Here is a 27,229-nt window from a genome sequence, read left to right on the forward strand (position 1 = left end):
ATTATCATGCAAGCCATATGTTTCAAACAATATGGGAAAGAAATAGGATCTCTCTGCTGCCAAAAAGCAACAAATGGTGCAATGCTTTGAACATAGTATGAAATCATTAGATATTTCATGAAAACTTAAGTCTAAAGAGAATTTTGGGTAATACAGAGCACACATGAGTTTGTGCAGATAAAAGCATAATGATGACGGTTTAAGACATCAGCTGCTAAAATAGTATTACAAAGTGGCAATCAAGTATTTGAAGCTGCTAGTGTCTCTGGAGTTCTACAAATCCTGAGGTGTAGGATTTTCCAGATGCTTGCAGTTGTTCATAAACTACTGCTATTATTACATTTTAGCCACCACTTAACAGTGCTCAAAAGCAAAAATTATTGCAGTGTTCCCAGATACACAGTACATGAAGACTACTTTTAAAACAGTCTTGTTGTAACATGTTGTAACATCAGCAACAAGGTGACTGAGTAATATTTTGGGCCGGAATTATGAGGAGAGACCTGGTAGGCTCTTTATAGTTTCCTGAATGTGCGAAAATGACCTCAACAAAGTCTATAGAGTTTCTGACTGACCACTTCATTCCATGATACAAAAAGAAGAGCCATGCCATCCATAGCAAAATCATCTTCATGCATGACAATGCACCATCTCATGCTGCAAGAATACCTCTAAGCCACTGGCAGCTATGGGCATAAAAAGAGGGAAACTCATGGTGTGGCCACCATTTTCCCATGACCTCAACCCTATTGAAAACCTTTAGCGTATCCTCATGTAAAAGATCTTTGAAGGTATGTGGCAGTTCACATCAAAACAGCAGCTTTTGGAGGCTATTCTGATATCCTGCAAAGAAATACAAGCAGAAACTCTCCAAAAACTCACAAGTTCAATGAATACAAAAATTGTGAAGGTGATATCAAAGAAGGGCTCCTATGTTAACATGTAACTTGACCTGTTATGATGTTTTTGATTAAAAAAGCTTTTGATTTATTTCAGTAAATGTGACCTCTTTATGTTGCAAATTCAACAAATTCAGTTCTTTAACACCATTAAAATGTTTACAAAATCTGATGTGCTTAATAATTTGGAACAGTGCATTTTGAGCTGTTTTTAGTATTGAAAAGAATACTATTATCTTTGGGAGATTTGTCCAATAAATTTTGATTTATACTCTTATGAGTTGACAGTTTGAATATTATACTCACTCCTTTGAAATTACCATTTAGGAAAATAAGAGAAAAATAGAATTTGCATAATAATTTGGATCACAGTGTAAAATCATCGTGATAAAAAGACCAAAGGCCCTGTCACACATAGCGATCTCGCTAGCGAGATCGCTTATTTTGTGATGCCACAGCGATCTTGCCAGTGAGATCGCTGTGTGTGACGGGGATCAGCGATCGGCCCCCCTGCCGGTTATCGCTAATCGTGCAGCATCGGCCTGGGCCGTTTTTCGATCGCTGGTCTTCTGCTGGCCAGCGCGCATCGCTGCATGTGGCAGCGAGAGACCAGCGATTAGCGGCGCTGGTTTCTAATGTAAATATCGGGTATCCAGGAGCTGCGGCTCCTGGATTCCCGCTGTTTACCTTGGAAACCAGCGTACACGCTGGTTTCCAAGGTAAACAGCGGGTATCCAGGAGTCACGCGGCTCTTAGATACCCGATGTTTACCTTGGAACGCCAGTTTCCAGGGTAAACAGCGGGTATCCAGGAGCCGCGGCTCCTGGATACCCAATGTTTACATTAGAAAACAGCGTCCAGCGTCGCTGGTCCTGATCGCTGGGGCTGTCTATGTGACAGCTCACAAGCGATCAGCCTAACAATGTCCCAGTCATCCCATCATGTTGGATCGTTGATGGGATCGCTGGGACATAGTTATGCATCACGGGGGCTTAAGTGATGGAACCTATGCAATGTGGTAAGGCAAAGGCGAATCAAGGTTTGGAAGGTTTTGACCCTGCCCAGCACCATTTTCCTCACAGCTGAAGCATCAAAGAGAAGGCTAGTACTATTTTTGGTTTTCCCCAAAGGTCTCTCATAATTTCCTTCAACTAAGACATCAAGTAGCTTTTCCTACCATGTACAGTGGTATTAGACACAAAGAATTCCTATGTGGAACTCATTATACAACATTGAAACATAATTACAGGCACAAAAAAAGCCCAACGCCCAGAATATATTTAACCCATAATTAAGCTTTATTAGTAAATAATTAAAATTAGCAGAATTAAAACATAGTGTTGCTAAGAAAGTGGGGAATTCTATAGTCAATGTTTTTATACTATCCAAAAATACCAGATTATAAAATATAGTAGTGTATTACCTTCTAATGCAATGAAAAATGAATATCAACAATTTTGTTTAAGTAGTTATATGTTTAGACAACCAAAGTCCTCATGGTATATATAAACATAATTAGAGGGCTACAATAGGACATAAAGCGACAAGTGTACCTATAAGGTGAAGTAAAGCTTGAATAGTAGCAGGAAGAAGGGAATCCAGCACAACTATCCGTCGTTAAAATCCAGTTTATTCAAAAGCCATTAAAAGCAAAAATCCAAGGAAACCATATAAAAGCTGACGCGTTTCTGGAGTAGCACAGGCGCCCTTAGTAATGGGATAGAGGTCTGCAATACACACAGGATTTATATACCAGTAAATACCAATCATGGGAAAAGGAAAACTAATTGCCTTAAAATGGAATGGTTGGTGATATCAACTTCTTGCTTGTGGCACATTAGTATATGGGAGGGGGAAAACTTTTTAAGATGAGTGGTGACATGGCAGCCATTTTAAAGGTGGACATTTTGGATCCAACTTTATTTTTTTCAGTGGGAAGAGGGTCTTTTGACACATCAAACTTATTGAGAATTTCACAAGAAAATCAATGGTGTACTAAGTTTTAATGTAACTTTATTCTTTCATGAGTTATTTACAAGTTTATGGCAACTTATAAAATGTGTTCAAAGTGCTGCCCATTGTGTTGGATTGTCAATGCAACCCTCTTCTTCCTCTCTTGGCACACTGATAGCATTTTATTTAGGTGTATCCATATAAATGGCCCACCCTGTAGTAATCCATACAGTGTAATGTGCTCAGTGTTTCATTATGGTGGTGTTAATTGCCCAAAAAAGATTCAAAAATCTTTCTGGATACAATTAGTCATCCATAAAGTTTAACTTGGTTAGTGTTACATTACGGTGGTATATAAACCTCCAAAAAAAGTTCACATTTTTTTCTGGATTCAATTAGTCATCCATGAAGATTAATGAGGTTAGGCTGTTTTCACACTTGCGCTTTTGTTGCGCTGTGTTTTTGCGCATACATGCATTTGTACGCATTTGTATGCGCTTGCGTTTTTTTGTAGTGTGCGGCCGGGCGCACAAAATGCATCCTGTTGCATTTTTTGTGCGTCCAACCTGTCTCAAAAAAATGCATGCGCACGCAATGCGCACAAAATTCACCCAAAAACACATTATAGTCTATGGGAGCGCTGACGTGCGCTTGCGTTTTTTTGTAGTGTGCGGCTGGGCGCACAAAATGCATCCTGTTGCATTTTTTGTGCGTCCAACCTGTCTCAAAAAAATGCATGCGCACGCAATGCGCACAAAATTCACCCAAAAACACATTATAGTCTATGGGAGCGCTGACGTGCGCATGGTCAAAAAAGCATGGAATTTTTTGTAAAAACCATGTGCAAAAAACAAGAAAATGCATAAAAACGCATGATGCGTTTTTTATGCACATTTGTACTGCGCACGCAGCGCAAAAAAACACAAGTGTGAAAGTAGCCTTAGTGTTACATTACACTGCTATATAAAACTGCAAAAAAAATTCAACATTTTTTCTGGATACAATTAGTCATACAAAGAGTTTAACATGGTTAATGTTACATTACAGTGGTATACAAAACTCAAAAAAATAACATTTTTTTCAGGATTCAATTAGTCATCCATACAGTGTATCGGGCTTAGTGTTACATTACAGTGGTATATAAACCTAAAAAAAGTTAACTTTTTATATGGATACAGTTAGTCAGTTAGTCATCCACAGAGCTTAACGTGGTTAGTATTACATTATGGTGGTATATGTCATGACTCTGCTGTCAGGTGTCCCAGGACCAGGGGCTCCTTCCCTGTCCCTAACACTAGGGGAGCCCTAGCTTAATCTGTGCCTTGGATTACTTCTGATGTTGAAGATGCCGGCGCCATGTACCTTGCCTTAGCTCCTGAATCATCCCTCAGTCTGTATTCTTCTCCCACCTAGGGAAGAAGGAAGTAGTAGAGTACCATAATACACCAACCAAACTAACAAGGTAGTGCAAACAGGGATAATGAAAAATACCAAACATACAAATATACTCACACAGACAGCAAAGGAAAGCATCAGGAAGCGGAGCATGGGGTTAAACTAAAGTAGGAGAAGAAAAGGAATTATTACATACTCAAAACCTAGCAACAGTCACAGGTAAATCAAGCAAATGCCTTCTGCATTAATAACCACCAACAACCTCCATTCATGCAGCAAAAGCTACTCTGACAATGAGTTCTAGTCAGAGCCTAGTTTATATAAGAGACGGGAGTGGCTAACAGTGCACAGCTGAAAGCCTTAAAACACAAAAGCTTCTAGGAGCTCTCAACCTACAGATTAGCCCCTGCACTGATAAAGAAACTTTCACCACTTAATATGAAGATGAAGAGCTTCTATATAGTGCAGGAGTAGTAGAAATCAGCTGCTGCGGTCTTAAGGACCTATGAACCTGGGACCCAGTTTCCAAGACCAAACCTTCAACTTAATGTTTCTTGAGGACAATCACACCAATTCACCAACACACAGGTCCAGACCCACCAAACATCTTCAATTTGGACCCCATCTTCCTCAAATTATCTAGGACCCCTTGCCACACAGACGTCATTGATCATGAAAATCGTTCTTCTTCAGGTATTCCCCAAGAACGAATCCTATTAAATGAGCTCAAATGAGGATGAAACCCATATGCCCTGAAAAATGGAGACTTACAGTGGGTGCGGAAAGTATTCAGACCCCTTTAAATTTTTCACTCTTTGTTTCATTGTATCCATTTGGGAAATTCCAAAAAGTTCATTTTTATTCTCATTAATGTACACTCTGCAGGCCATCTTGACTGAAAAAAAACAGAAGTGCAGAAATTTTTGCAAATTAATAAAATAGAAATGCTGAAATATCACATGGTCATAAGTATTCAGACCCTATGCTCAGACACTCATATTTAAGTGACATGCTGTCCATTTCCTTGTGATCCTCCTTGAGATGGTTCTACTCCTTCATTGAAGTCCAGCTGTGTTTAATTAAACTGATAGGACTTGATTTGTAAAGGCACACACCTGTTTATATAAGACCTTACAGGTCACAGTGCAAGTCAGATCAAATGAGAATCATGAGGTCAAAGGAACTTGCCAAGGAGTTCAGAGACAGAATTGAGGGTCTGAATACTTATGACCATGTGATATTTCAGTATTTATTCTATAATAAATTTGCAAAAATGTCTACATTTCTGGTTTTTTTTTAGGCAAGATGGGGTACAGAGTGTGCATTAATGACAAAAAAGTTAACTTTTTTGAATTTACCAAATGGATGCAAAGAAACAAAGAGTGAAAAATTTAAAGGGGTCTGAATACTTTCCGTACCCACGGTACCAGTAGACTCATGACAAGGTAACCCTATCCTCTTGACTCTCAGGCACAAAACACTTAAGATAAGTCTCAAGATTCTGTATAAACAGTACAGTTTGCCCATTAGACTGAGGGTGAAAGGCTGAAGAGAATGACGGATGGATGCTCCAAAACACCCTCCAAAATTTAGAACTAAACTGCACCCGTCCCGGTCAGAAACAATATCAGTAGGGATCCCAACGTCTTGGTGTTGGGTAAAGCAGGTAGAATAATAAAGTGAAACATTTTACTGAATCTGTACATCACCACCAAAATTGCAGTATTACCTGCTGATATGGATAGATCAGTGATAAAATCAACTCATAAATAGAAATGAGCGAATATTTTAATGTTCGTTTCAGATTGCGAACACCAAATTTGCAATATTTGCAGATTTATTCATCAAATATTCATCAAACATAGCCGAACGCCATTAAAGTGAATGGGAGGCAAAAACAAACGCATGCGCAAAATCTTAAAACAGGCCCAAAAGCTGCCAAAACACATCAAATTAGGGTCAGACACCAAGAAAGTGGCCACAATTCACCCACAGTACAAATTTTAGAATGGGACAGCAGCAATCAGCCATGGATGAGGTATCAGGGTCTTGCCCAGCATTTACAGCTTTGAACTGAACATCAAACTAGGATGAGGTGGGTGAAGCAATGGTATAAACCTAGTGTGCTGAGAGCCTTGATATCACATGCAACAGCTCAGCATGCTTTTGTGCTCAGCAGCACTCAGGTGGCACAAATATCAGTTTCGTAGACTACTATTGTCAGAAAAATATAAGGAGAGTAACATGGGTAGTTGACTCAAAGGAAGTGTTGGCCTGCCAGGCTCGGAGGCCTACTGCTACAGGCAACACACATGAAGGAGAGCCAACAAGGACTCTACACATTTACACAAATTAGTGTTGGACACCAACAAAGTGGCATCAATTTCTCCACACTAGAAATAGTATAATAGGGACTGACACCTCTTGCACTACAGCCAACCCAGCAGATGGAGAGACCCAATCAGGAGTGTTCACACTTCAAACAATTAGTGGTAGACACCTCCAAAGTGGTATCAATTTCATCAGAGTAGAAATAGTATAATAGGGACCGACATTTCTTCCACTACAGCCAACCCAGCAGATGGACACCCAACCAGGAGTCTACTCATTTCCAAAAATTATTGGCAGACACTACCAAATTGAAATCAATTTCAATAGAGTATAACTAGTATAATGGGGACTGACACCTCTTCCACTACAGCAAACCCCAGCAGATGGAGACTATAATGGGCAAGGTTGTGGAACCACTGTGCCACAACCCTTGGAAAGCCTGGAGGAGCATAACTAGGAGGCCTAGCAAATCTGACCTAGGATAAGCGGCAGCAGGCAAAAACCATGACACAAGGAGGTGGCACTAGGTGCTACTCCAGAGCTGACCTACAGAGGGTGGCAGCTGACTCTCTAGAGTGGGTAGGCTGGTACGGCCCAAAATAGGGATGAAGAATGCAGGCAGGCACTGTAGGGACACTGGATCCATGGGTGCAGATGGGACCCACTGAAGAACAGAAAAGCACTGGCAGGTGCAGGCTGGACGGGGCATTGGACAGATGGGCGTGGCAGGTGTGATCTGGACCATCTTATGGATGGAAGAGCACAGACAGGTATGATCAGATGGGTACAGGGTAGACAAGCAGACTGACAAACCTGGGGAACCTGACAGCTAGCAAGCATGCAAGGCAGACTAACAACATTGTTCATGAAAAGGAGGATGAATGAACTCATGGAGATCAACATCCGACACTGCGGAGACACCATCACGTGTTTCTCAACGCAGTGATTCTAGAGCACTGCCCCCATCCCTTATGGGAAATATGTAAAACATGCAAAACAGAAGCCGCGGAGACACCATCGCATGTTTCTCTAGAATCACTGCGTTGAGAAACACATGATGGTGTCTCCGCAGTGTCGGATGTTGATCTCCATGAGTTCATTCATCCTCCTTTTCATAGTCTTTTTACTAGGCATTGCTCCTACCAGCCAGTTTCCTACTCCACACTGATGAGGGCCAATACCCCGAAACAGCTGTATGTGGATGGATACCATGTTTTGGCATAGGTGGTTTCCTTCATTGGAGACTGCCCTTCCCGTGGTTGTTCCTTCCCGGACAAAGACCTGGCTGGTCATTGCTTGCGTTGAGAAACATGTGATGGTGTCTCCGCGGCTTCTGTTTTGCATGTTTTACATATTTCCCATAAGGGATGGGGGCAGTGCTCTAGAATCACTGCGTTGAGAAACACGTGATGGTGTCTCCGCAGTGTCGGATGTTGATCTCCATGAGTTCATTCATCCTCCTTTTCATAGTCTTTTTACTAGGCATTGCTCCTACCAGCCAGTTTCCTACTCCACACTGATGAGGGGCAATACCCCGAAACAGCTGTATGTGGATGGATACCATGTTTTGGCATAGGTGGTTTCCTTCATTGGAGACTGCCCTTCCCGTGGTTGTTCCTTCCCGGACAAAGACCTGGCTGGTCATTGCTTGCGTTTAGAAACATGTGATGGTGTCTCCGCGGCTTCTGTTTAACAACATTGTTCAGGCACCTCCATATTGGAGGAGGAGCCTTAAATAAAAGGAGTCACCCAGTTTTGGCTGGGAACACCTTAGGGCAAAACGTGGGGTCCCTTTAACAGGGAGGGAGCACGCACAAAGCAAGCATAGTGCCTGGGCCTACAACTGAACCTTGGGGGACACTGACACAAAGAGGTCAAGAGGAGAAGGTGGTGTGTGAGTGTGAGACAGTGAATGTCATGTCTGTTAAGTACTAGGAGATCCAACAAAGGGCAAAGTCTGTAAGGCTGGGTTCATACTGCGTTAATACAGTCCATTTAACGGATTGCGTTACACCGCGGCATAACTCCCACTATCGAGCGCATCGCTAACGCATGCCATAATCGGCATGTGCTAGCGATGTGCAGTCATTCTGTGACGGACCCTTGGACGCGGTCTGCAGCATTCGAGGTTCTGTCCCTGCTAGCACAGATGAAGCATCTGTGCCAGCGGTATAGCATAACACGATCGCGTTATGCTATAGCGTTAACGCAGTCTGTCAACGCTATGCGTTGAATGGACTGCATTAACGCAATATGAACCCAACCTAATGGAAAAAGATATGAAAGTTTGTAGTAAGAGGGGGTTGTCCACTGTGTCAAAGGCATATGCCAGGTCCAGGAGAAGGAGGAGAACAAACTAGCATCGCTTTCATTTGGCGATTAGTTGGTCATTGTTGACTTTAGTCAGGGCAGTTTCAGTGAAATGGTGTGGTCGGAAGAATAACTGAGCAAATATTTTAATGCTTCAATGTTTGGTTCAGATTACGATTGCAGAATTTGCAATATTCATTAATTTATTCATCAAATATTCGTCGAACGCCATTCAAGTCAATAGGAGGCAAAAGCAAATGGCTCCAAAAGCTGCCAAAACACATCAAATGAGGGACAGACACCAGAAAAATGGTCTCAATTCACCCACAGTACAAATTGTAGCATGACATTGCAGAAATCAGCCATGCATGAGGCAGCAAGGTCTGGGCCAACACTTACAGCTTTGAATTGAACATCAAATTCACACGAAGTGAATGAGGGATCGGTATAGACCTCGTGTGCTGGGAGCCCTGATACCACATGCAACAGCTCAACCTGCTTTCATGCTCAGCCACACTCAGGTGGCACAAATATCAGTTTTGTAGACTACTATTGTCAGAAAAATCTAAGGATAGCAACATGGGTAGTTGACGCAAAGGAAGTGGAGGCCTGATGGTCTCGGCGGCCTACTGCTACAGGCAACATGCATGAAAAACACAACCAGGAGTCTGCTAATTTACAAAAATTAGTGGGAGACACCAACAAATTGGCATCAATTTCACCACAGTAGAAATAGATAGATAGGGATCGACACCTATTACACTACAGCCAACCTAACACATGGAGACTGTAACAGACAAGGTGGTGGAACCACTGTGCCAAAATCCTTCAGAAAGTCTGAAGGGGGGTAACTACGTGGCCTAACATATCCCAACTCGAATAAGTTCCAGCAGGTGAAAACTGTGGTCCAAGGAGGGACAAGGAGGTGGCACCAGGTGCTATTCCATGGCTGACCTACAGAGTGTTGAAGCTGACCCCCAAGTGCGGTTTCTATGGCCCAAATGAGGGATGAGCAGAGCAGGCCGGCCATATGGGGACACTGGAACTAAAGGTGCAGATGGGAGCCGCTGAGGAACAGAAAAGCACTGGCAGGTGTGGGTTGTAACAGGTGTTAAACAGATGGGCAATGGCAGGTGCAATCTGGACCAGCTGATGGAGAGAACAACACAGACAGTTACAAGCAGATGGGTGCAGGGTAGACAAAGCAGATGGGCAAACCTGGGGAACCTGACAACTAGCAAGCATGCAAGACAAACTATCAACAAAGCTCAGGCACTTCCAGCTGTGAGTTTTGTCTGGCTGGTTAGCAAAAAAAGAGGGAACCCATGCCATTTTTAAAAAAAATATTTATTTACAGCGCAGGAGCAGCTAAGGAATACTCCCATCTGCTGCTCCTGCTCTCGTTGTTATTAGCGGCAGCAGGTGTTGGATGACGGGATCAGTAACGTTTGTAAATCTGATAACAGCTGAGCGCTCTCGCTGTCTTTTAACAGCATGGGAACCGCGGCTCTCTGACTGATGGGGATGATTTCACCGCCAATCAGAAGTGGTGTTTGCCGTGCTGCCATGCACATGACAGTGAGACAAACACCCGGTGTTTGTGCAGCCACATCCAAACAGTAACATGGCTGTCCTGGTGAAGTACATGTTCGGTGTTCGTGCCAGAACAGTAGGTGTTCTATACGGACGCCAAACTTTACTGTTCGGGTTCGCCCATTTTTAGTGTTCTTGTCTTAGTTGTGTGCTGCCAAATTGTATAGAAATTTTTATGGTTGGAGAAATCACAAGACATAGACAGTGAGTTGTGTCGCAAATGAATGCTGGTTTTTGGTTGAATTGTACACTATTTTATAGGGGTTTTCCCACACATTACCTCACTGACTTATCTCATAATTATTGCTAATAATCATTGCTGATGTCTGTCGCCCATGTCATTATCTATATTACTTTGATGGTTAACCACTGTGGACAAGCTGATAGCTGTCTTGCATATAACCATCAAAGTCAGTCGATATGGTCAGTTATCTTTATTATTATTATTATTATTATTATTATTATGTTCTTTCCCTCACAGCAATAAAGTTTATTAATGGAAGAATCAATAGGGTTTTCACATTTGATCAGTTGCATGTAGCATGTCGATGTTTGATCAACATCAGGCGAGTGGTACAGCTTGGTACGGGCATACTAGGTCATTTCAACATTATTCATTATTATTCATTATTCAGTATCTGTGACTCTTCTATATATATATATATATATATATATATATATATACAGTACAGACCAAAAGTTTCGACACACCTTCTCATTCAAAGAGTCTTCTTTATTTTCATGACTATGAAAATTGTAGATTCACTCTGAAGGCATCAAAACTATGAATTAACACATGTGGAATTATATAATTAACAAAAAAGTGTGAAACAACTGAGAATATGTCTTATAATCTAGGTTCTTCAAAGTAGCCACCTTTTGCATTGATTACTGCTTTGCACACTCTTTGCATTCTCTTGATGAGCTTCAAGAGGTAGTCACCGGAAATGGTTTTCACTTCACAGGTGTGCCCTGTCAGGTTTATTAAGTGGGATTTCTTGCCTTATAAATGGGGTTGGGACCATCAGTTATGTTGTGCAGAAGTCTGGTGGATACACAGCTGATAGTCCTACTGAATAGACAGTTAGAATTTGTATTATGGCAAGAAAAAAGCAGCTAAGTAAAGAACAGCAAATGGCCATCATTGCTTTAAGAAATGAAGGTCACTCGGTCTGAAAAATTGGGAAAACTTTGAAAGTGTCCCCAAGGGCAGTGGCAAAAACCATCAAGCGCTACAAAGAAACTGACTCACATAAGGACAGCCCCAGGAAAGGAAGACCAAGAGTCACCTCTGCTGTGGAGGATAAGTTCATCTGAGTCACCAGCCTCAGAAATTGCAGGTTAACAGCAGCTCAGTTTAGAGACCAGGTCAATGCCACACAGAGTTCTAGCAGCAGACACATCTCAACAACAACTGTTAAGAGGAGACTTTGTGCAGCAGGCCTTCATGGTAAAACAGCTGCTAGGAAACCACTGCTAAGGACAGGCAACATGCAGAAGAGACTTGTTTGGGCTAAAGAACACAAGGAATGGACATTAGACCAGTGGAAATCTGTGCTTTGGTCTGACGAGTCCAAATTTGAGATCTTTGGTTCCAACGACCGTGTCTTTGTGCGACGCAGAAAAGGTGAACGGATGGACTCTATATGCCTGGTTCCCACCGTGAAGCATGGAGGAGGAGGTGTGATGGTGAGAGGGGGGGCTTTGCTGGTGATACTGTTGGAGATTTATTCAAAATTGAAGGCATACTGAACCTGCATGGCTACTACAGCATCTTGCAGCGGCATGCTATTCCATCCGCTTTGCCTTTAGTTGGACCATCATTTATTTTTCAACAGGACAATGACCCCAAACATACCTCCAGGCTGTGTAAGGGCTATTTGACCAAGAAGAAGAGTGATGGGGTGCTACGCCAGATGACCTGGCCTCCACAGTCACCAGACCTGAACCCAATTGAGATGGTTTGGGGTGAGTTGGACCACAGAATGAAGGCAAAAGGGTCAACAAGTGGTAAGCATCTCTGGGAACTCCTTCAAGACTGTTGGAAGACCATTTCCGGTGACTACCTCTTGAAGCTCATCAAGAGAATGCAAAGAGTGTACAAAGCAGTAATCAAAGCAAAAGGTGGCTGCTTTGAAGAACCTAGAATATAAGACATATTTTCAGTTGTGTCACACTTTTTTGTTAATTATATAATTCCACATGTGTTAATTCATAGTTTTGATGCCTTCAGAGTGAATCTACAATTTTCATAGTCATGAAAATAAAGAAAACTCTTTGAATGAGAAGGTGTGTCCAAACTTTTGGTCTGTACTGTATATGTATATATATATATATATATATATATATCTATGTGTGTGTGTGTGTTAGGCATCAGGTTCCTGACTCCACACAGGAGGAATACCAAGCCTTGCCTTCTGTGGTTTTGTGGTCTCCCATTCAGTCCCGGCCGCAGAAGACTGCTCAACAAAGACGTTGTTCCCGGCATCTTAGTCAGGCTAGTGCTGTCAGTTCAGTTGCTGCTGCCATCTCAGGGTCAGCTATAGCAGCCTGCACTTGTCAGCAGCAAGCAGCTAGTGGGACTAGGTCCTTCTTTCGGGCTACTGAGCATTCCCACGGGATGACCTCTCATTGGAGGTCGGAGGTCACATGCTCAGGTCCACAAACAGCTTGGATTGGACCATCAGGAAGGTCCCAGAAGGACGCTGCTATAAAAGGTTTGCATGGCTGCTCGGCCATGCACTAGTATGGACCCTTTATGCTATGTGTGTGAGTGATGATGGATGTATGAGACTGGTGACTGACTCATTAAAACTCCCCTACCTTGGATACGCATGTTTATAGGGTTTAGAGTCAGCTTCATCTTGCGCCACTGTGCTACATCTCACAGCACCACACTCAGCGCCATATGGTGCCATCCTGCTCTGGGCACCTTCAGTACCGCATTAAGTGGCTGCATCCGTGTTGTGAGTTCATTTTCCCCTTCACCATTGAGGTCTGATGAACTCCCTCTTCTGGTGAAGGAAGGTAGTGAGGCTGATTACCAAGCATCTGGGCAGGATGATGATGACACGGTGACAGGAATTGCTGACTGGATATAAGGCAGCCAACGCCCTTCTGCCTTGCTGGTGATCTCTCTGAGGGATTCTAGGAGACCAGTCTGATTCCTGCTCCTCAAAAGCTAAGTTTTCTGCTCTGCCTTTTGCATTTGTGTTTTGGTTTTGTTTTTCCTTGTTTTTCTGGATTTCTGCCATCCCCTGCTGGGGTGTGCTGAATTCCTTTTTGCTCTGTCTTCAGAAGATACCTGAGTGCTGATATAGTCTTTTTGAAGCCTAGCGTCTTCAGGGCTTTTTTCCCTATCAGCTCTTGGCTCTTGTTTTGATAGGGTTTTGGCGGATTACAGACAGCAGCTTTTCTATCCTGTCCTATGTAGTTAGCTTGAGCCCCATCTTTTGCTCAGCCTATCTTTCTATCTGTGTGAGTGTTTTTTCATCTTGCTTCACCGTCATTATATGTTGGGGGCTGCCTATTGCTTTGGGGTCTGCTCTGGGGCAGTTTAGATTTCCCTTTCTGTCTTTAGGCCTATGTAGCTCTCCGGCTGTGATCGAGGGGTCTAGGGCACCATAGGAACCCCCCACGGCTACTGCTAGTTGTTGTTGATAGGTTCAGGGGTCTGTAATCCGATAGCTGCCAACTTCTCTGGTTTTCTGGACTTAGCTAGTATTTCTGTTTTTGCCTCCTACGGTGACTCATTCATAACAGAATCACCATCCTTACTGCAGATCCTAGGGTACTCAATAGCAGGAAAGAATTGGAAAAAAAAAAAAGTGTGTATATTTTTTCCTCTATATCTCTGAGGCCATAGGGGGAATTTTTTTTCTCTCAATGGAGATAAAGCAATTGTCTGATCGTGTGGAGCAGCTCGCTGCGGAAGTGCGGGGAATTTCCACCTACCTTGCTCATTCACATGCTGCTGAACCAAAGATCCCTACTCCTGATGTGTTTTTTGGGGATCGGTCTACATTTTTGAATTTCAAAAATAATTGTAAATTATTTTTTGCCTTGAAGGCTAACTCGTCAGGGAGCTCCGCGCAGCAGGTTAAAATTGTCATCTCTTTGCTGTGTGGCGATCCCCAGGATTGTGCGTTTTCTTTGAAACCAGATGATCCTATTCAAGCCTTTGGGTTGTTGTATGATGAACCTAATGCTATTGATCAGGCTGAAAAGACCCTGTTGACATTGAGCCAGGGTCGAGATTCTGCAGAATTGTACTGTCAAAATTTCTGAAAGTGGGCGGTCCTTACTACCTGGAATGATAATGCCTTGGCAGCTCTCTTTCGGAAGGGTTTGTCAGAAGCCGTAAAAGATACTATGGTGGAATTTCCTGTTCCCTCTGGTCTTGACGATTCTATGTCATTAGCCATTCAGGTTGATCGGCGTTTACGTGAACGCAGGACTGCACGAGAGGTGTTGCCACCTGTTGAACAAGTGTCTGAACCTATGCAATGTGATAGAGTTTTGTCCAGGGAGCAACGTCAGGAGTTCAGAAGGCGTAATAAGCTGTGTTTTTTTTTGTGGAGATGCCTCGCATATTATTTCTGTCTGTCCTAAACGAGAGAAACGTTTTGCACACACGTTTTCTGTGGGTGGTGTTCAACCTAAGTTTCTTCTGGCAATTTCTCTGATCTGCTCCCTGTCCACATTTTCCGCCAAGGCTTTTGTGGATTCGGGAGCAGCCCTGAACCTAATGGACTTGGATTTGCTAAACGTTGTGGATTTCCGATGACACCTCTGCGGACGCCTATCCCTTTGAGGGGGATTGATGCTACTCCTTTGGCGAAAAATAAACCTCAGTTTTGGAGTTTTGGTGGTAATGCGGGTCGCCCCAGATCATCAAGAAAATTGCAGATTTTTTGGTGTTGCATAATTTGCATGATACCATTGTTCTGGGGTTTCCCTGGTTGCAAATTCATAATCTAGTTTTGGATTGGAAATCTGTGTCTGTGGTGAGTTGGGGTTGTCGGTGTGCCCTTAGTGAGGCTCCATTTTTTTCCACCTCACCTCAGTCGCATGATGTTCCTGACTATTTGGCGGATTTTTATGATGTATTTCGTGAGAATGAGTCTGCGTCTTTGCCTCCTCATAGGAGTTATGACTGTGCAATTGAACTGAGCCCGGGGTGTAAATTTCCCAAGGGTCAGCTCTTCAATTTATTTGTACCCGAGCACGAGGCTATGCGATCCTACATTAAGGAGGCGTTGGAGAAGGGTCATATTAGACCATCCTCTTCACCCTTAGGTGCTGTTTTTTTTTTCGTGGCCAAAAAGGATTGTTCATTAAGGCCTTGTATTGATTATCGTGCCCTCAACAAAATTACTATTAAATATCAGTATCCGTTACCCCTGATTTCGGATCTATTCTCCAGAGTTAAAGGTGCTTGCTGGTTTACCAAGCTTGACCTCAGGGGGGCGTATAATCTTATCCGCATTAAGCATAGGGATGAATGGAAGACGGCGTTTAATACTCCGGAGGGACATTTTGAGTACCTGGTGATGCCTTTTGGGCTCACTAATGCCTCTTCTGTCTTCCAGTGCTTCATGAACGATATTTTCCAAGACTTTGTGGATACATTTTTGATTATCTATCTGGATGATATTTTGATCTTCTCCAAGGATTGGGATTCTCATGTGGAACATGTTCGGACTGTGTTCCGAATCTTGAGGGAGAATTCACTGTATGTCAAAGGATCGAAGTGCCTTTTTGGGGTACGGAGGATTTCTTTTTTGGGATTATTTTGTCTCCGTCAACTATTGAAATGGACCCGGCCAAGGTACAGGCCATTTATGATTGGGTTCAGCCCACTTCTTTGAAGGCCCTCCAGAAGTTTTTGGGTTTTGCTAATTTTTATCAGAAATTTATAGCAAAATTTTCTAGTATTGCCAAGCCATTGACTGATCTGAATAAGAAGGGTGCTGATGTGTTGAATTGGTCTCCAGAGGCTGTTTCTTCCTTTCAGGAGCTGAAGCAAAGATTCACTTCTGCCCCGGTTTTGTGGCAACCTGATGTCTCACTCCCGTTCCAGGTAGAGGTGGACGCTTCTGAGATTCGTGCAGGAGCTGTTTTGTCCCAAAAGGATCCTGTAACATCTAAAATGAATCCCTGTGCTTTCTTTTCCCGAAAGTTCTCTCCATCTGAACGTAACTATGATGTGGGGAATCGGGAACTGTTAGCCATGAAATGGGCATTTGAGGAGTGGGGACATTGGTAGGAGGGAGCTAAACATCAAGTCGTGGTCCTCACTGACCACAAGAATTTGATTTACCTGGAGTCGGCCAAATGCTTGAACCCTAGAAAGGCTAGGTGGGCCTTGTTTTTTACACGTTTTGATTTTGTGGTCTCTTTTCTTCCTGGCACTAAGAATGTCAAGGCTGATGCTCTCTCTAGGAGCTTCTTTGCTGATTCTCCTGTGGTGACCAAGCCTGCTACCATCTTAGGCGAAGGGGTAGTTCTTTCTGCCATCTCGCCCGATTTGAGACATGCTCTGGAAGAGTTCCAGGAGGACAAACCTGAGCGTTGTCCCAGTGGGAAGTTGTATGTTCCTGACAAGTGGAAGAAGAGAGTGATGTCTGAAGTTCATTGCTCTGCATTGGCTGGTCATCCAGGTATTTTTGGTACTAGAGATCTGGTGAGTCGGTCTTTTTGGTGGCCCGCCTTGTCTCATAATGTCAGGAATTTTGTGCAGTCCTGTGGGACTTGCTCCCGGTCTAAACCTTGTTCTCGCTCTAGTGGGTTGTTGATGCCTTTGCCGGTCCCCAGGAGGCCATGGACCCATATTTCAATGGATTTCATCTCTGATATGCCTGTCTCTCAGAGAATGACTGTTATTTCGGTGATTTGTGATAGGTTCTCTAAGATGGTTCATCTTGTACCACTCCCTAAGTTGCCATCTTCCTCTGAGTTGGTGCCCCTGTTTTTGCAACAGGTGGTTCGCTTGCACGGGATTCCTGAGAACATTGTATCTGACAGACGAGTTCAGCTTGTGTCTAGATTTTGGAGGACTTTCTGTTCCAAGCTGGGAATTCAGTTGTCCTTCTCCTCTGCTTTTCACCCTCAGACCAATGGGCAGACGGAGAGAACAAACCAGACCTTGGAGTTGTATTTGAGATGTTTTATTTCCGCTGATCAGGATGATTGGGTTTCATTTTTGCCCTTGGCCGAATTTGCTTTAAATAATAGAGCTAGTTCTGCCACTTTGATGTCACCTTTTTTTTGTAACTTTGGGTTTCATCCTCGATTTTCTTCTGGGCAGGTGGAGCCTTCTGCCTGCCCAGGTGTTGACACTGTGGTGGAGAGAATGCACCAGATCTGGGACCAAGTGGTGGATAAGTTATCTGTCTCCCAGGAAAAGGCCCAGTGGTTTTCCAACCGACATAGGACCATTGGTCCCCAGTTTAAGGTTGGTGATATGGTTTGGTTATCATCAAAAAATATCGCTATGAAGGTGGCTTCTCCTAAGTTTAAGCCTAGATTTATTGGACCTTACAAGATTTTGGAGATTATTAATCCGGTCTCTTTTCGTTTGGCTCTCCCTGTCACATTTAAAATCCATAATGTGTTTCATAAGTCCTTGTTGAAGAGGTTTGTTGAACCAGTAGTTCCTGGGGTGGCACCTCCGGACCCTGTATTGGTTGAAGGTAACATGGAATATGAGGTAGAGAAGATACTGGATTCCCATCTGGCAAGACGGAGACTCCAGTATTTGGTTAAGTGGAAGGGTTATGGTCAGGAGGATAATTCCTGGGTCTCTGCTTCTGATATTCATGCCAAAAGATTGGTGCGTGCCTTTCATCGGACTCACCCTGATCGCCCTGGTGGCGTGGATGAGGGTTCGGTGACCCCTCCTCAAGAGGGAGGTACTGTTGTGAGTTCATTTTCCCCTTCACCATTGAGGTCTGATGAACTCCCTCTTCTGGTGAAGGAAGGTAGTGAGGCTGATTACCAAGCATCTGGGCAGGATGATGATGACTGGGTGACGGGAATTGCTGACTGGATATATGGCAGCCGACGCCCTTCTGCCTTGCTGGTGATCTCTGTGAGGGATTCTAGGAGACCAGTCTGATTCCTGCTCCTAAAATGCTAAGTTTTCTGCTCTGTCTTTTGCATTTGTGTTTTGGTTTTGTTTTTCCTTGTTTTTCTGGATTTCTGCCATCCCCTGCTGGGGTGTGCTGAATTCCTTTTTGCTCTGTCTTCAGAAGATACCTGAGTGCTGATATAGTCTTTTTGAAGCCTAGCGTCTTCAGGGCTTTTTTCCCTATCAGCTGTTGGCTCTTGTTTTGATAGGGTTATGGCGGATTACAGACAGCAGCGTTTCTATCCTGTCCTATGTAGTTAGCTTGGGCCCCATCTTTTGCTCAACCTATCTTTCTATCTGTGTGAGTTTTTTTTCATCTTGCTTCACCGTCATTATAAGTTGGGGGCTGCCTATTTCTTTGGGGTCTGCTCTGGGGCAGTTTAGATTTCCCTTTCTGTCTTTAGGCCTATGTAGTTCTCCGGCTGTGATCGAGGGGTCTAGGGCACCGTAGGAACCCCCCACGGCTACTGGTAGTTGTTGTTGATAGGTTCAGGGGTCTGTAATCCAATAGCTGCCAACTTCTCTGGCTTTCTGGACTTAGCTAGTATTTCTGTTTTTGCCTCCTACGGTGACTCATTCATAACACATCCGCCTGTGTGGATCCGAGCGCAAGTCTAGCGCTTTCCGCCCTAGTCTGGGTGGTTAGTGGCATCCGCCAGAGCGGTGTTGTGCACACGTAGTGCACTTTATTTAAGTTACTTGTCTTTTCTTGGCACCGCAGTTGCAGTGTCGAGCAGTAGTGTGTCTAGAGGGACTCAAACCCAGTGTCTCCGGGGTAGAGTCCTGTGACTTTACACTAGTGCTTCCATTGCTGAGCTCTGTGAGCATAAACAGGCTACGGCATTTGTGCTTGGTGGTCGGGCGGCTCTGTGAGGTAACAGAGTCCACCTCCGTACACATTAAGTGGAGTTAACCCCGCGTGATCCTCTATTATACCGCCATATAACGTTTGCATTACCGAGCAGCAGTTACCATCTCTGCATGGTGGACCCTGGGCTGCGAACACACCTAAATACTTTCTTTATTATTTGGTGTGTTCCGCCAGCCCGTAACAATATATATATATATATATATATATATATATATTTATTTATCTGACAAAAAAATAAGAGACCACTGCACAGTGTTGTGAAAATCAGCTTCTCTACATGTCTGACAACCATTCCATTCCAGTGTCAGTTGAATTCTAACCAGAGTACACCTCATTCTACTTAATGTGCTTCTGATTAGGTGATCACCTGAACCAAACCTTACTTAACAAGGGAAAGTATAAAAAACCCAGCTGTGGTGTTCACAATCCTCTTGCAATAAGGCAAGCTGGATAGCAAAACAAGTGCTAGCAATATCCCAAAAGTAATAGAAATTAAAAAATAACTTTTAGCCATGCCAAAAGAGTTGAAAAGAAAAGTCTTGAGTGAGGAAAAGAAGGGCTCAATTCTGGCTTTACTAGCAGAGGGATACAATGAGCGTCATGTTGCATCCATCCTTAAAATTTCTAAGACAGCAGTCCATTACAAGAAGGTCAAGCAGCAGAAATTGAGGACAACAAACCTACAGACCAGCAGAGGGCGAAAATGACTCTCCACTGACCGGGATCACCATCATCTTATACGAATGTCACTCAGCAACAGCAGGATGACATCAAGTTGTCATGGCTCAGGATGGGATTTCCTTCTCCATCCTGGGTTTGTTGGGGTTAACGCTGCATGGCCTCCCTTTGGATGGGGAGTGCTATTTGTACTAGCTCTGGTGCTGAGCTCTTTGTCAGTGATACTTCCGTTCTCAGCTGAGCAGCTGACCTAGTGACTCTGGTGTATACCACTTGTTCCTCTGTGTGCTTGTTCTGTGTATGATTTGGTTTGTGCCACGTTCTGTGTCTACTTGGTGATTTGGTACTGCTGTTATATTTCCAGTTCTGACCCTTGGCTAAGTTCTCTGACTTCCCTCCTGTCTATGCCCCTGGTTACCACGTCCAGGTCTGATTTCTGACTTCGGCTTATATTGCACCATCCTTCTGTGTCATCCCTAGGCTCCTGCGTTACCCTCCGGTTACTGATCTTGGCTTGTCTGAAATCTCTCCCGGCACCACAGGCTTCCGCTGTCATTCTCTCTCCCGTACGAGAGTTAGGTCCACCTCCGGCCACTCCCCCGCTGGTCACGTGTCTCAGGTCCTGCTCTCGTGTGGCTCGCATTGAGCATGCTGCCACATGCTCTTACTGTAGACTACTGCTCCCTCCATGCTCCCCCTGATCTTCGTCACATTATCACTGACCCTAAAATCTTTCCCTCATGCGGGGCAGTAAAGTTTTCTCGTGTAAATTATGGATCCTCTTTGTGCTCTCTCAGAGCAGGTTACTAATTTGACCCAGATGATGCAAAAGTTATCTGGCAGAGGGCTTTAGCTCAGTCCCATCAGCAGGTTTAGAGGGAGGTTGCAAATGCCATTCAGGGCGCTCCTCTCTCTCAGGCTCAGGGTGGGCGAGCTACTTATGTTTCGCTATTTTCTCCTGAACCTCCAGTTAAATTACATGATACCTTCTCTAGGGATAAGAAAAAGTTTTGGGCCTTTAAAGAGGGGTGTAAGTTATTGTTTTCTCTGCGACCCCATTCTTCATGAGATGAGAGTCAAAGGGTGGGGTTATTATTTCTTTATTAAGGGAGGCTCCGCAGGCTTGGGCTTTCTCTCTTTCCACTATGGTTCCTGAAAGGATGTCTGTGGATCGACTCTTTGAGACCCTTGGGCAAATTTTTGATGATCCTGATCGTGTGCGACTGGCTGAGGACATGTTTACGAGTCTATAATAGGGAAAACACTCAGCCGAGTGGTTTTATTCTGAGTTTAGGCAGTGGGCCACAGAGGTATCCTGGAACGATTCGGCTATCAGGGGATTATTCCGCCAAGGTCTGTCTGAACATCTTAAGGACACTTTAGCTTTACACCCTCCTCCGGACGACTCCCTCGAGGAAGCTATGACACAGGCTGTCCGCATGGACCGTAGACTCCATGCTAGGGGAGTGATGCAACAAGAGACCCCCTTTTACCCCGTTAAAGTTGAATCCTCATCACCTGTTGAAACCATGGAGGTGGGAGCTGTTTCTTTTAAAGAAAAGGAAAGGAGACGCCACAAGGAAAACAAACTTTGATTCTACTGTGGAGCTTCGGGACATTAGAGAAAGGACTGCCCGTTTTGACCTCCATCATCCAAGGTGTCAGGAAAAGTGTAGGTCTGGGCAACGGTCGAGGAGGTTGCCTAGACCTTCAAGTGCACTTTTCCCCAATTTCTAAAATTCTTCTCCTGCTGGAACTGGGGGGTGGAAGTTGATCTGTTCCCTTCTACGGTGTTTGTGGATTGTGGTTCAACCATTAATTTGATTGACTCCAACTTGGTGACTGATTGTAAGATAGGGACAGTTAGGCGAGATTTCAAAGGTTTACAGCGCTTCTTGGGATTTGCAAATTATTACTGGAAATTTATCAGGGGATTTTCACAGGTGATTAAGCCTCTCACGGATCTTATGCTTAAGGGTGCACAAGTTAAAAATTGGTCAACATCGGCCATGGAATCTTTTTTGGCATTAAAGAAGTGTTTTATGTCCGCTTCGGTGCTGGTGCAACCGGATCCGTCCAGACCGTTTTTTGTGGAGGTTGACGCTTCTGAGGTGGTGGTGAGGGCAGTGTTGTCACAGGGTCTCATTACTCTGACCAATCTGAGACCATGCACCTTCTTTTCCCAGAATTTCTCTCCAGCTGAGAGAAATTATGATGTGGGCAAGAGAGCTTCTTGCAGTTAAATTGGCTTTTGAGGAGTGGAGGCATTTTTGGAAGGTGCGTCTCATCACATCACTGATTGCGGATCATAAAAATTTAGCTTACAGTACATTGAGTTTGCCAAAAGATTAACTCTAGACAGGCCTGGTGGTCTCTTTTTTTCCAGGATTCAGTTTTCCTTTACGTTTTGTCATGGATCTAAAAATGTCAAGGCCGATGCATTGTCCAGGAGTTTGGATCTGGTGTCCCCTCCCAAACCTCCATCCTCCATTCTTCAACCTGGGGTGGTTGTGGCGGATATCTAATCTGAGATAGAGCAAGAGATCTTGGAGGCCCAGTCTCTTGCTCCCAGGTCCAAACCGGTTGCTAAATTGTTTGTCCTTGTACAATTTTGCCAAAGGCTCCTTAAGGAGTTTCATGAGTCTATTTTGAGTGGACACACTGGGATCTCAGCCACTTGTGGGTCCATGGCTAGGGTTTTTTGATGGCCCTAACTGGTTGCTGATGTCAGAAAGTTTGTGTCTGCATGTGGAGTTTGTGCTCATACTAAAAGCTCTCATAGCTGGCTGGCCGGGGAATTGGTGCCTTTGCCAGTTCCTGATAGACCGTGGACTCACCTGTCCATGCATTTTATCACCAATCTCCCTCCATTCAGAGGTAATACTGTGGTGTGTGTTGTGAGTTCATTTTTCCCTTCACCATTGAGGTCTGATGAACTCCCTCCTGTTGTGAAGGAAGGTAGTGAGACTGATTACCAAACACCTGGGCAGCTAGATGATGACTGGGTGGGTGGCTGGAATTGAGGACTGGATAAAAGGCTGCCGACGCCCTTCTTCCTGGCTGGTGATTTTCCTGCTGGATTCTTGGAGACCAGTCTGATTCCTGCATCTCAAAGCTAAGTTTTTCTGCTCTGCTTTGTACTCTTCAGTTTTGTTGTTGTTTTGCCTTGTTTTTTGGGAGTTCTGCCATCCCCGGCAGGGGGTGAGCTGAATTCCATTTTTGTCTCTGATCTGTTGATCTTTTGCTCTGTCTTCAGAATATACCTGAGTGCTGATATAGTCTTTTGAAGCCTAGCGACTTCAGGGCCTGTTTTTCCTATCAGTTGGTTGGCTCATTTTGATAGGGTTTTTGCGGATGGCAGACAGCAGCTTTCCTATCCTGTCCTAGGTAGTTAGCTTGGGCCCCATCATTTGATCAACCTATCTTTCTATCTGTGTTAGTGTTTTCATCTTGCTTCACCGTCATTATATGTTGGGGGCTGCCTATTGCTTTGGGGTCTGCTCTGGGGCAGTTTAGTTTTCCCCTTTCTGTCTTTAGGCTATGTAGTTCTCCGGCTGGGATCGAGGGGTCTAGGGCACCGTAGGAATCCCCCACGGCTACTGCTAGTTGTTGTGGATAGGCTCAGGGGTCTGCAATCCGATAGCTGCCAACCTCTCTGGTTTTTCTGGACTTAGCTGGTATTTTGTTTTTTCCTCCTTCAGTGACTCATCATAACAGAATCACCAGCCATACCGCAGATCCTAGGGTACTCAATAGCAGGAGAGAATTGTAGAAAAAAAAAAAAAGTGTCAGAATTTTTTTTTATTTTTTTTTTCGTGTGCATATTTTTTCCTCTATATCTCTGAGGCCGTAGGGGGAATTTTTCTCTCAATGGAGATGAAGCACTTGTCTGATCATGTGGAGCAGCTCGCTGCTGAAGTGCGGGGAATTTCCACCTATCTTGCTCATTCACATGCTTCTGATCCAAAGATTCCTACTCCTGATGTGCTTTTTGGGGATCGGTCTAAATTCTTGAATTTCAAAAATTATTTTTTGCCTTGAAGCCTAACTCGTCGGGGAACTCCGCGCAGCAGGTTAAAATTGTCATCTCTTTGCTGCGCGGCGATCCCCAGGATTGGGCGTTTTCTTTGAAACCTGATGATCCTATTCTGAATAATGTGAACGCATTTTTTCAAGCCTTGGGGTTGATGCTATTGATCAGGCTGAAAAGACCCTGTTGGCATTAAGCCAGGGTCGGGATTCGGCAGAGTTGTACTGTCAAAAATTCCAAAAGTGGGCTGTCCTTACTACCTGGAATGATGGTGCCTTGGCAGCCCTCTTTCGGAAGGGTTTGTCAGAAACTGTAAAAGATACTATGGTGGGATTTCCTGTTCTCTCTGGTCTTGACGATTCTATGTCATTAGCCATTCAGGTGGATCGGCGTTTACGTGAACGCAAAACTGCACGAGAGATGTTGCCACCTGTTGAACAAATGTCTGAACCTATGCAATGCGATAGAGTTTTGTCTAGGGCGCAACGTCAGGAGTTCTTGAGGCTTAATAAGCAGTGTTTTCTTTGTGGAGATACGTAGCATATTATTTCTGTCTGCCCTAAACGAGAGAAACGTTGTGCACACACGTTTTCTGTGGGTGGTGTTCAATCTAAGTTTCTTCTGGCAATTACTCTGATCTGCTCCCTGTCCACATTTTCCGCCAAGGCTTTTGTGGATTCAGGAGCAGCTCTGAACCTGATGGACTTGGATTTTGCTAAACATTGTGGACACCTCTGCGGACGCCTATCCCTTTGAGGGGTATTGATGCTACTCCTTTGGCGAAGAATAAACCTCAGTTTTGGACCCAGGTGGTAATGCGGGTCACCCCAGACCATCAAGAAAATTGCAGATTTTTGGTGTTGCATAATTTGCATGATACCATTGTTCTGGGGTTTCCCTGGTTGCAAATCCATAATCCAGTTCTGGATTGGAAATCTTTGTCTGTGGTGAGTTGGGGTTGTCAGTGTGCCCTTAGTGATGCTCCTGTTTTCTCCACCTCTCCCCAGTCACATGATGTTCCTGACTATTTGGCTGACTTTTATGATGTATTTAGTGAGAATGAGTCTGCGTCTTTGCCTCCTCATAGGAGTTATGACTGTGCAATTGAGCTGAACCGGAGGTGTAAATTCCCCAAGGGTCGGCTTTTCAATTTATCTGTTCCCGAGCACGAGGCTATGCGATCCTATATTAAGGAGGCATTGGAGAAGGGTCATATTAGACCATCCTCTTCACCCTTAGGTGCTGGGTTTTTTTTTCGTGGCTAAAAAGGATGGTTCATTAAGGCCTTGTATTGACTATCGTGCCCTCAACAAAATTACTGTTAAATATCAGTATCCGTTACCCCTGATTTCTGATCTATTCTCCAGAGTTAAAGGTGCTTGTTGGTTTACCAAGCTTGACCTCAGGGGGGCGTATAATCTTATTCGCATTAAGCATGGGGATGAATGGAAGACGGCGTTTAATACTCCGGAGGGACATTTTGAGTACCTGGTGATGCCTTTTGGGCTCACTAATGCCCCTTCTGTCTTCCAGTGCTTCAAGAACGATATATTCCGAGACTTTGTGGATACATTTATGATTATCTATCTGGATGATATTTTGATCTTCTCCAAGAATTGGGACTCTCATGTGGAACATGTTCGGACTGTGTTCCGGAGTTTGAGGGAGAATTCCCTGTATGTCAAGGGATCGAAATGCCTTTTTGGGGTACGGAGGATTTCATTTTTGAGATTTATTTTGTCTCCGTCAACTATTGAAATGGACCCGGCCAAGGTACAGGCCATTTATGATTGGGTTCAGCCCACTTCTTTGAAGGCCCTCCAGAAGTTTTTGGGTTTTGCTAATTTTTATCGGAAATTTATAGCTAATTTTTCTGGTATTGCCAAGCCATTGACGGATTTGACTAGGAAGGGTGCTGATGTGCTGAATTGGTCTCCGGAGGCTGTTTCTTTCTTTCAGGAGCTGAAGCGAAGATTCACTTCTGCTCCGGTTTTGCAGCAACCTGATGTCTCACTCCTGTTTCAGGTGGAGGTGGACGCTTCTGAGATTGGTGCAGGAGCGGTGTTGTCCCAAAACGATCCTGTGACATCTAAAATGAATCCTTGTGCTTTCGTTTCCCGAAAGTTCTCCCCATCCGAACGTAACTATGATGTGGGGAATCGGGAACTGTTGGCCATGAAATGGGCCTTTGAGGAGTGGAGACATTGGTTGGAGGGAGCCAAACACCAAGCCATGGTCCTTACTGACCACAAGAATTTGATTTACCTGGAGTCGGCCAAGCGCTTGAATCCTAGACAGGGTAGTTGGGCCTTGTTTTTCACACGTTTTGATTTTATGGTCTCTTTTCTTCCGGGCACTAAGAATATCAAGGCAGACGCTCTCTCTAGGAGTTTCCTTGCTGATTCTCCTGTTGTGACTAAGCCTGCTCCCATCTTAGGCGAGGGGGTAGTTCTTTCTGCCATATCGCCCGATTTGAGACGTGCTCTTGAAGAGTTTCAGGAGGACAAACCTGAGCGTTGTCCCAGTGGAAAGTTGTATGTTCCTGACCAGTGGAGGAAGAGAGTCATGTCTGAAGTTCATTGCTCTGCATTGGCTGGTCATCCAGGTATTTTTGGTACTAGAGATCTGGTGAGTCGGTCTTTTTGGTGGCCCGCCTTGTCTCGTGATGTCAGGAATTTTGTGCAGTCCTGTGGGACTTGCTCCCGGTCTAAACCTTGTTCTCGCTTTAGTGGGTTGTTGATGCCTTTGCCGGTCCCCAGGAGGCCATGGACCCATATTTCAATGGATTTTATCTCTGATATGCCTGTCTCTCAGAGAATGACTGTTATTTGGGTGATTTGTGATAGATTCTCTAAGATGGTCCATCTTGTACCACTCCCTAAGTTGCCATCTTCCTCTGAGTTGGTGCCCTTGTTTTTGCAACAGGTGGTTCGCTTGCACGGGATTCCTGAGAACATTGTATCTGACAGAGGAGTTCAGTTTGTGTCTAGATTTTGGAGGACATTCTGTTCCAAGCTGGGAATTCAGTTGTCCTTCTC

This window comes from Dendrobates tinctorius, unplaced genomic scaffold, assembly GCF_039654945.1.
Source record: "Dendrobates tinctorius isolate UK_male_01 unplaced genomic scaffold, ASM3965494v1 ptg000134l, whole genome shotgun sequence".
In the NCBI taxonomy this organism is placed as follows: domain Eukaryota; kingdom Metazoa; phylum Chordata; class Amphibia; order Anura; family Dendrobatidae; genus Dendrobates; species Dendrobates tinctorius.